At 41.1% G+C, this 8,567-nt stretch overlaps 1 pseudogene; it reads right to left on the bottom strand.

Annotated features, from left to right (window-relative positions):
• Positions 1-746: 746 nt before the first annotated feature.
• Positions 747-3,053, bottom strand: LOC121445251 (annotated as a pseudogene).
• Between the last annotated feature and the right edge of the window lie 5,514 nt (positions 3,054-8,567).

Raw genomic sequence — 8,567 nt, forward strand, 5'->3', positions numbered from 1 at the left:
CTTATGGGAGGCAGGGGAAGAGGGGATAGGAAGACTGTGGTTGGTATGTAAAATGAATAAAAATATTAAAAAATAAAATGTGTCTCTCTGTGTGGTATACATGTTCACGTGTGTGTGTGTGTGTGTGTGTGTGTGTGTGTGTGTGTTTGTGTGAGTATGTCAGGCTTATGTTAGGTCCTATCCTCAATTGCTCTCTAGTCTTTGTCACCAAGACAAGGCCCCTCAATTGAACCCAGAACTTGCAGTTATCTCACACTCTTGACAGCCAGCTTGTTCCATGGTTCTGCCTTCTCTGCCTTCTGAGTTTGGAGTCCAAGGTGCCTACCACACCCACTCAACTTTTATATGGGTTCTGGAAATTGAGCTCTGCTCATTATATGTGCACGACATGGCACTGTGTGTGTCTGTGTGTGAGTGTGTGCATGTGTGTTTTAAAGTGTACATTGGAGCTGTGTAACATGAAGTCCTGCTTGTTGGTTCCTGTCCTGTCTGGTTCCCACAGCCGGTAAGCCCCAAAGAAAGTCACACAGAGGTCTCCATAAGTTATAAACTGATTGGCCCATTAGCTCAGGCTTCGTATTAGCTCTTATAACTGATGTTAACCCATTATTCTTATCTATGTTAGCCACATGGCTCAGTACCTTTTTCAGTGGGACAGGTCACATCTTGCTTCATCGGTGTCTGGACAGGACTCAGAAAGAACTTCCTTCTTCCCAGAATACTCCTGTTCTCATTGCGCTGCCTCTACTTCCTGTCTGGTTGTCTTGCCTATACTCTCTGCCTGGCTATTGGCCTATCAGCATTTATTTAAAACATGATTGACAGGATACAGACAATTCTCCCACACCAGAGTTGAAAGACAGAGAGGAAGGTAGAGAGTTGAAGCTGGGGATTGCCAGGTTCTGACATATTAACACACATGGCCCTTATCCTTAGGTTTCTCATGGTGATAGTGGATTGGTTAGTGGAAAGAAAAGATATAAGAGGGGGAATTTATCTAGTGATTCCATTGTATTCACCATTGATCTTATGATCTTGTCATGGTCAGTCACTGTGGTTGAGCAGAGCTTGAACTAGTTTTTTAAAATATGTCTCTCTAAGGAGAACTTTGGCATCTTCAGTCACTGTGTCAAGGAAATAAAGTTGTAAGTAAAAGGTTTTACCAAAGTAATGCCCTGTAACAAGAGGCCCACCATTAGCTGAGGCAAATTTCTCCACATATTTCAAAATCATTTCTCCCAATGTTTCTTCTTTCTTAGTTTCTAACAAATAAGGAGATTTAATGTTTTTTTTTTTTTCAGTTGTTCAACAGGCACTTGAGAATCATTAGCCAGGGATTCATCATCCAGTCCAAATAGGACTTGGTAGTGGTTTAACTTCACTTTCAACTCCTCGACTTCATCCATGAGGATGTCCACTGTAGGAACAGTAGCCAAAATTCCAGCCTGGCAGGCTTCCAACAAGATAAACTGCTGCATAGATTTGTGCTTTTTGTCAACGACAGCCTCAGTATTATTAGGCAAGGAAAGTATAAAGTTGTGGTGCTTTTGAGCAGGAAGATATTTTATCAGGGTGTCCATCACGACTGGAAAATTATAGTCTGATAAATTGTGGTTAGAAATCAAGAAAATCGGTGGAGCATCCATGTTATTCTGAATGAAGGTGTTCACACAGTATCTTCTGACCAGCTACAGGCTCTTTACTCTGTCAAAGGTACATGGTTTGGATTCCTTTTCATTTTGTAAGTCAGCATCCACTTTGGTTCTTACAAAGTAGCAATTCTTTCTCTTCAATCTGATTGCTTGGGCAAGGTCTAGTTCAAGTAGTTTAAAGCGTGTGGCGGAAAGAATCACGAAGAAGTCGTACTCTTGGAATTTCACTTTCTCCAGATAATATTTTGGTGGAATGTTCATAGTTCCAATGCCAGGCAGCTCCCAAGAAGTCAACGTTTCAATTTTGGGGTGCTTGTATGGAGTTCTCCTCATAGCTGTCTCTGCTATCCCAACTTGAGTTGCATCTTCCTCTTCAGGTCCAATTCCCCTCAGGGCATTGATGAAGCTGGACTTCCCTGCTACAAACTCTCCAGTGACAGCAATGTTTATTGGGGCATTATCAATATTTTTTTAATGCATCCCTGATTACAGAGTTTGCCCCCTGAATATTTCCCTTTGTCATTTGTAACTCAATTGAATCAATGGTTTCCTGAGTAATGTTTTTGCTTTCTTTCTTGGTTTTCTTAAAATATGCTGTAAATCTGGACTCCAAATCTTCATGGTCTTCATTCTTAGGTGTATCAGAGAATAACTGATCCATGACTGTTGATAAAAGTGCCCTGAAAGAAAGAAGGGAGAGTAATTTACAAGATATTCAAGATGCCTTTATGTTTAACATTGAGGTCTTTATGTTGCAATCTTGGATATGTTCTGATGTTGACCATATATATTATGCTGATTCTCCCCCCCCCCACAGGCCAAAGCAGATTCTTTATTCATTAACCAATAAAAGCACCATATATAAAGAAGGACTTCCCACACCTTTTCCCCCTTTCTATTTAAATAAAAAGGAGGATTTTAACTTTAACATAGTAAAATTACATACAGCAAGACAAGTATCAAGCAAGAAATACAGTTACAATATTTATATCTACTTTATTGTTTATCATATCCTTCAACTCCATCAAAGACTCCAGAAGGATATACTATTACCTAAATAAACAGGAAGTGCATTGTAAGCAACTTCCAAATCTATCAAGATGACAGAAACTTCTTGCTGCCTGGACAGTTACTCAAAGATTTCTGTATTGTTGGGGCATCCATCTTCAGCCTACAAGCCCTTAATATCCAGCAGACTTTTCAATGAAGCAGGAAATTTCAAAGACAGTTCCACCTATATTGGCAGTTTGTCAGTCACTTTCTTCTGTGTCTTGCAGAATTTCTTGCAGACTCTTTCATGAAGCAGGAACCCGAAGGACCATCTCACCTTTAGGCAAGTTCATTTGCTGATTATTTTCAGTCAACAGGATATAAGCTGCAGTCCTTTTGGAGGAAAAAAATCTCATTTGAAGAAGTGCCTCCATCAGACTGGCCCAGGAGCATCCTTATGTGGTATTTTCTTGATTGAATATTGATGTGAGAGCTTCCAGCCCACTCTTGGTGGTACCACCCCTGGACTGGGTAATTTAAGAAAGCATTATCAAACTATTGGGAGCAAGATAGTAAACAATATTCTCCATGAAGCACAATTAATTAAAAACTCAGAGAAAGAAACTGGGGTTCAACATTGTAACATGAGGACCTGCTTATTGGAGTTTCTGTCCTGCCCAGTTTCTGCAGCCGTTATGCCCCAAAGAAAATCACACATAATTGACAGAATACAGAATTGTCTTGCACCACAACCTGAAGGCCATAAGGACAAACCAGGCATCCATTTGGTTCTTATGTCTACGTCAGTTTGAAATGGCTTCTAGGAATCTCAGAAAGAGATTATGTCTGAGGGCTGTCTCTTCCCATTTTATAATCCTTTCTAGGGCTGGGATTAAAGGCACACACCACTGGGATTAACGACATGTACCGCCTGGTTTCTGTGGCATCTAATGTGGCTACTGGGATTTAAGGTGTGTGTTACCTCTGCCTGGTCTTGTAGGATTGATCATTGAGGCTGTTTTACTCTCTGATCTTCAGGGAAGCTTTATTTATTAAAAAACAAATAAAATGTCACATCATGTCCTATTGATACTGCCTCTACTCCTGCAGAGTTTCTGCCCAGACTTTCCCCCGTGATTGACTGTGAGCAGAGTGTGTAAGCCTGAAAAACCCTTTTCTTTAGAAATTCTTTTGGTCATAGTGTTTATATTATAATTAGAAAGGAAACTAAAACAAATTTTACTAACTCTCATTAAACCCTTCATTAAAGAAAAAATAATACTTAAGTAAATGAAAATAATATAAAATGTACAGGTATCCTTTTGCCAGCATCATCAAGTAATCAAGTATAAAATCATGAGTAACTGTGTTGCATCTAATTAGAACTGGAATATTTTGTTTGAAATCTGAGATGTCGTTACCATCTGTGCACACTACCCTCAGTGTTTGCTTTCAAATGAATAGAAATTTAACATACATCTCATTTTGCACAGTGAAAAATAAATAACAATAAATGGTAATTGACATCAGTGTTTAATCAATGCCAAATCTCTCTGATGATCACATAAATCTGGTTTTGTCTGTGTTATTTTGTTTTCAAAAATATTTCAGCTAGGGGCTGGAGAGATGGCTCAGTGGTTAAGAGCACTGCCTGCTCTTCCAAAGGTCCTGAGTTCAGTTCCCAGCAACCACATGGTGGCTCACAACCATCTGTAATGAGAACTGGTGCCCTCTTCTGGCCTGTAGACAGAATACTGAGAATACTGTATACATAATAAATAAATAAATCTTTAAAAAAAAAAAAAAAAAAAAAAAATTTCAGCTAGTTCAGCTATTGTGTTTTGCTGAAATAATTCTAATTTTGCCTAGATTTACTTTCCTTCTATCATTTTCCTGACATGGAACTCATCTCCATGAATAATATAAACATAAAATAATACAAAACTTCTTATACCTTAAACTTTGCATTAAAATGAGTTTATTTAAAACAATATTTTTGTGTCCTCAAGTCATCATTTAGATTCACTATTTTGTTTTAAACCTTTTATTTTATGAAAGCAGTCTAACTGAGCACTGGAGATGTAGTTCAATTGGTAGAGAGTTTTCCCAGCACGAATAAGGCCTTGAGTTCAATCTCCAGCACCTCATCAAATGTATGTGCTTGTGGATCACTGTAGTTCTGGAACTCAGGGAGTAGAGTAAGAGGGTCATCTTTGGTAGTGAGTTAGAGGCTAACCTGGGCTCAAGTTCATTACAAGGCTCAACAGGTAAATACACTTGCTGCCAGGTCTAAGGACCTGAGTATAATTGTTGAGCATTTAGCTAGCACAGATCTCATATTTCTACCCTTTATTTTCCACAAACCTGCCTACAAGACCTCGCACGACAGCACAATGGACCTCACAATCAGTTATGGAAACCGCAAATCCCCATTGTCACCTTGGAGTCTCCTCTTTCTCTCTCTCCCACATCAAATTAGTTCACAGGCTTAGGCTCTATTTCCTAATCCACTTACAATTGATCATTCCTCCTCCTTTACCCTCTGCAAGACCTCCTCAAATCCAGCGTTGATTATGTCATCGATATTGCTATATTTCCTGGGATTGTTTCTGCAATAACATGGATAATCAATCAGCCAGAGTAATCCTAGTGACACTGACGTCATACCATGTCAAGGCAGTTCTGACAGGCACCACAAAGATTTCCATTTCCACCAGGGAACATTCATTGGGTATACAGTGCACATGCTCCATACATTATACCTTTGAATACTTATTACATTTCTGGAGCCTCTGGTGTCTGGATTCCAGCCCCCTGGTATCTTGCGCTGTCTTCTGATCTCATCACTTTGAACCTCACGACTGCTTCTATGTCTTTTTCTTCTCTCCCAGTAACCACATGGCTATTAATTACCTTTCTCTAGGTCCTGCTTCAAGTAGGCAGGCTTCAGGATTTATATTCACATTGGGATGTACAAATATGCCTTCCTCTTATCATTTGCCGTCCTTTCGTCATATTTCAGTTTCTCCACAGCCCTTGTTGCTGCATAGTGTGTATTTGTCGTTCATTTGCTGTTACCTTCCCACAGTATAGTGAACCTCACACAGCAGAAAGTGCTTTTGTCTTGTTCACTTCTTCACCATCAACACGCAGATATATCACCAGGCTATTAAAGGGGGCTGTGAGGAAAACACTTGGACTTTACTGTAAACACTTGTGCCTGTTCTGTAGTTCTAACTGCTCAGCGGGAACCTGAAGTCTTAGTGAATTCATAGACAGTGGGTGCCAACATTCTGGGGAGAGTATAAAACCAGTCTAATACAAAACACAGATGTCCTTAGAATCATACTGTGTATGAGCACAAGCGCATACAGACTCACTGCACATACAGTCCCTGTGCAATCTACAAGACAAATGGGGACAGCTGTGCAAGAAACCAGCGCTGCAGAACTTTGTTCAGTCTGGCTGCAGGCACAGGATGGGAAGAGGTGGTAAAAAGATTGTCCTGAAAGGGAAGCTAAACAAGATCAGATAAATTACATAGCCTCATTTACTGTTGAAGGTGACAGTCACCCACAGGACACAGACAGCATGACCCTGAAACACACGAGCTGTTCTCACCTCTTCAGTTTTTCTCTCTCATTCTTTTAGTTCTAGCTCCAGGATCTGTGATGCAGACTCCAGTGTGACAGTTGTCTGCAAGGTCTTTCCACCGAGTATGAACACAGGGAACGAGAAGGCTGTGACAGAGCAGGCATTACAATACGATGCCTGCCTATATTCTCACTCCTTCCACTCTTCAACTGGATCTCGGGAGCTCAGTCCAGTGATCCGATGTGGGTCATTGCCTCTGTTCCCATCTGTTGTTGGACGAAGTTTCTATGGTGATATTTAAGATAATCATCAGTCTGACTACTGGGTTAAGGCCAGTTCAGAGACCCTCTCCTCTATCGCTTAGGGTCTTAGCTGGGGTCATCCCTGTGGGTTCTTGGGCATTTTTTTAGAGCCAGATTTCTTGCTAACTCTGTAATGGCTCCCTCAATCAAGATATCTCTTTCCTTGCTCTCGTATCTGTCCTTCTTCCATCACAATTATTCCATTCCCTCAAGTTCTCCTCAAGCCCCCTCTCCCCTTCCTTCTATCCCCTGCCTCCTGCTCCCAAATTTTTGTCTGATTCCAATTTCCAGGTGGGTCTACATATGTTTTTCTTCGGGTTCACCTTATTACTTAGTTTCTCTAGAATCCTGAACTATAGGCTCGTTGCCCTTTGTTTATGACTAGTATCCACTTATGAGTGAGTACATACCATATTCGGTTTTTTGGGGTCTGGGTTACCTCACTCAGGATAATGTTTTCTAATTCTGTCGCTTTGAATGCAAAATTCAAGATGTCTTTTTTTTCTTGCTGAGTAGTACTCTAATTTGTAGATGTGCCACACTTTCATCCACTGAGACAGTGTGCATGAGCTAATGGTAGCTCACCAACTCCAATGGACTGGGAGTGAATGAGCATGGGAACAACCAAGCCCCTCTGAAGGGGGTTGACAGTTGGGGCAGACTGAGGGGCCATCAATAGTGACACTGGGATGTGTCTCTACTGCATATACTGGCTTCACGGGATCCTATTCTCTTTGGATGTAATCTTGCTCAACCTAGATGTAGTAGGGAGGGCCTTGGACTTTCCACAGGGCAGGGTGCATGGCACTCCCTTAGGGTTGAAGGGGGGGGGGTGGGAGGCTCTGTGGAGGGAGAGGGAGGGGACTGGGAGGAGGGGAAGGAGTGGGAATTTGGATTGGTATTTCTTTTAAGTAATAAAAAATAAGTAAATAAAAAAGTAAAAAAATGATGCCTGCCTAAATGACAGCTGCCACCACACCTTGACAGAGATCATGTCCCTCACAGATGGAGGGAAGCTCCTTAACACTCCTGCTTTACAATAAAGAAAACCACAGTAAAGATTTTTCAGGCACAGATTTCCACAGACAGCTGCAGCATAAGCAGTATGCAGAGAGACCTCTTCTCCACAGATAGGAGGCCTCGGGATGTAATGAATTAAATAGTTGACCATGAACTAGGAAGCAATTTTAGATGAGATTTAATAAACCTCTTACACAATGCAGAGATACTCCATTACTTATTAACAACCATTTTTTTGGAGAGGAATAAGAGACAAGCCAAAACAACATCAGTTTTTACCAAAATCAATATTGAGATTGTTTCCTTTATGTCTACCTCAACTTGAATTATTGGCTAAGACCATCCACAAACCAATCCTGCCTGCTTCCCACCAAAGTTCCTGAGCTTCCAATCTGTGGCCCCCCACTTTCAGGACATGTTTCTAAATGTCCTGATACCCATCATTTCTTTAGAGATGGTGAGGGTTGTTCAAAGGTAGATCTGAATACTGCTGTCCCCTTACCAGATTATCCTGCGTCCAGTGGATTTGCTCACCGGGTTCAGCTGCAGGAACCACGCTCCACGGTCCTACAGTCTTTTCTCTTGTATCCCCTCTCTGCTTGCTCTGTGGAAAAGCAGCAGGTTCAAGTCAGCAGGGCGGGACTTATCACTCTTCTGACTTCTGCCCCTTCCCTCTCAGTGGTGTTTTTTTTTTTTTTTTTTTTTTTTTTTTCCAATCATCTAAGCGTATGGGTCTTGCTGTTTTTCTGTATCGCCTGTACTTCCAATAAGAAGAAAAAGAAATTGAAACTATTGGCTGTTTATTACCCTGTCTCTGCTGCTGGTTTCTTCACTGATATCAGAACAAGTGTTTCTAGGAATTCATCCTGGACTCTGGATCTGCGACTCTCGAGGAAGCTTCAAGGTTTTCTGTTCTAGTTGGGACTTCTGACATACAAGCCTTATGACCTGAGCAACTGTGGGGTTCTTGGCTTGCCCAGTGAGAGACAGCCATTGTCAGACTCCTCTA

This window comes from Microtus oregoni, unplaced genomic scaffold (assembly GCF_018167655.1).
Source record: "Microtus oregoni isolate MIOR12 unplaced genomic scaffold, Mior012 000168F_ref0000490, whole genome shotgun sequence".
NCBI classification, from domain to species: Eukaryota; Metazoa; Chordata; class Mammalia; order Rodentia; family Cricetidae; genus Microtus; species Microtus oregoni.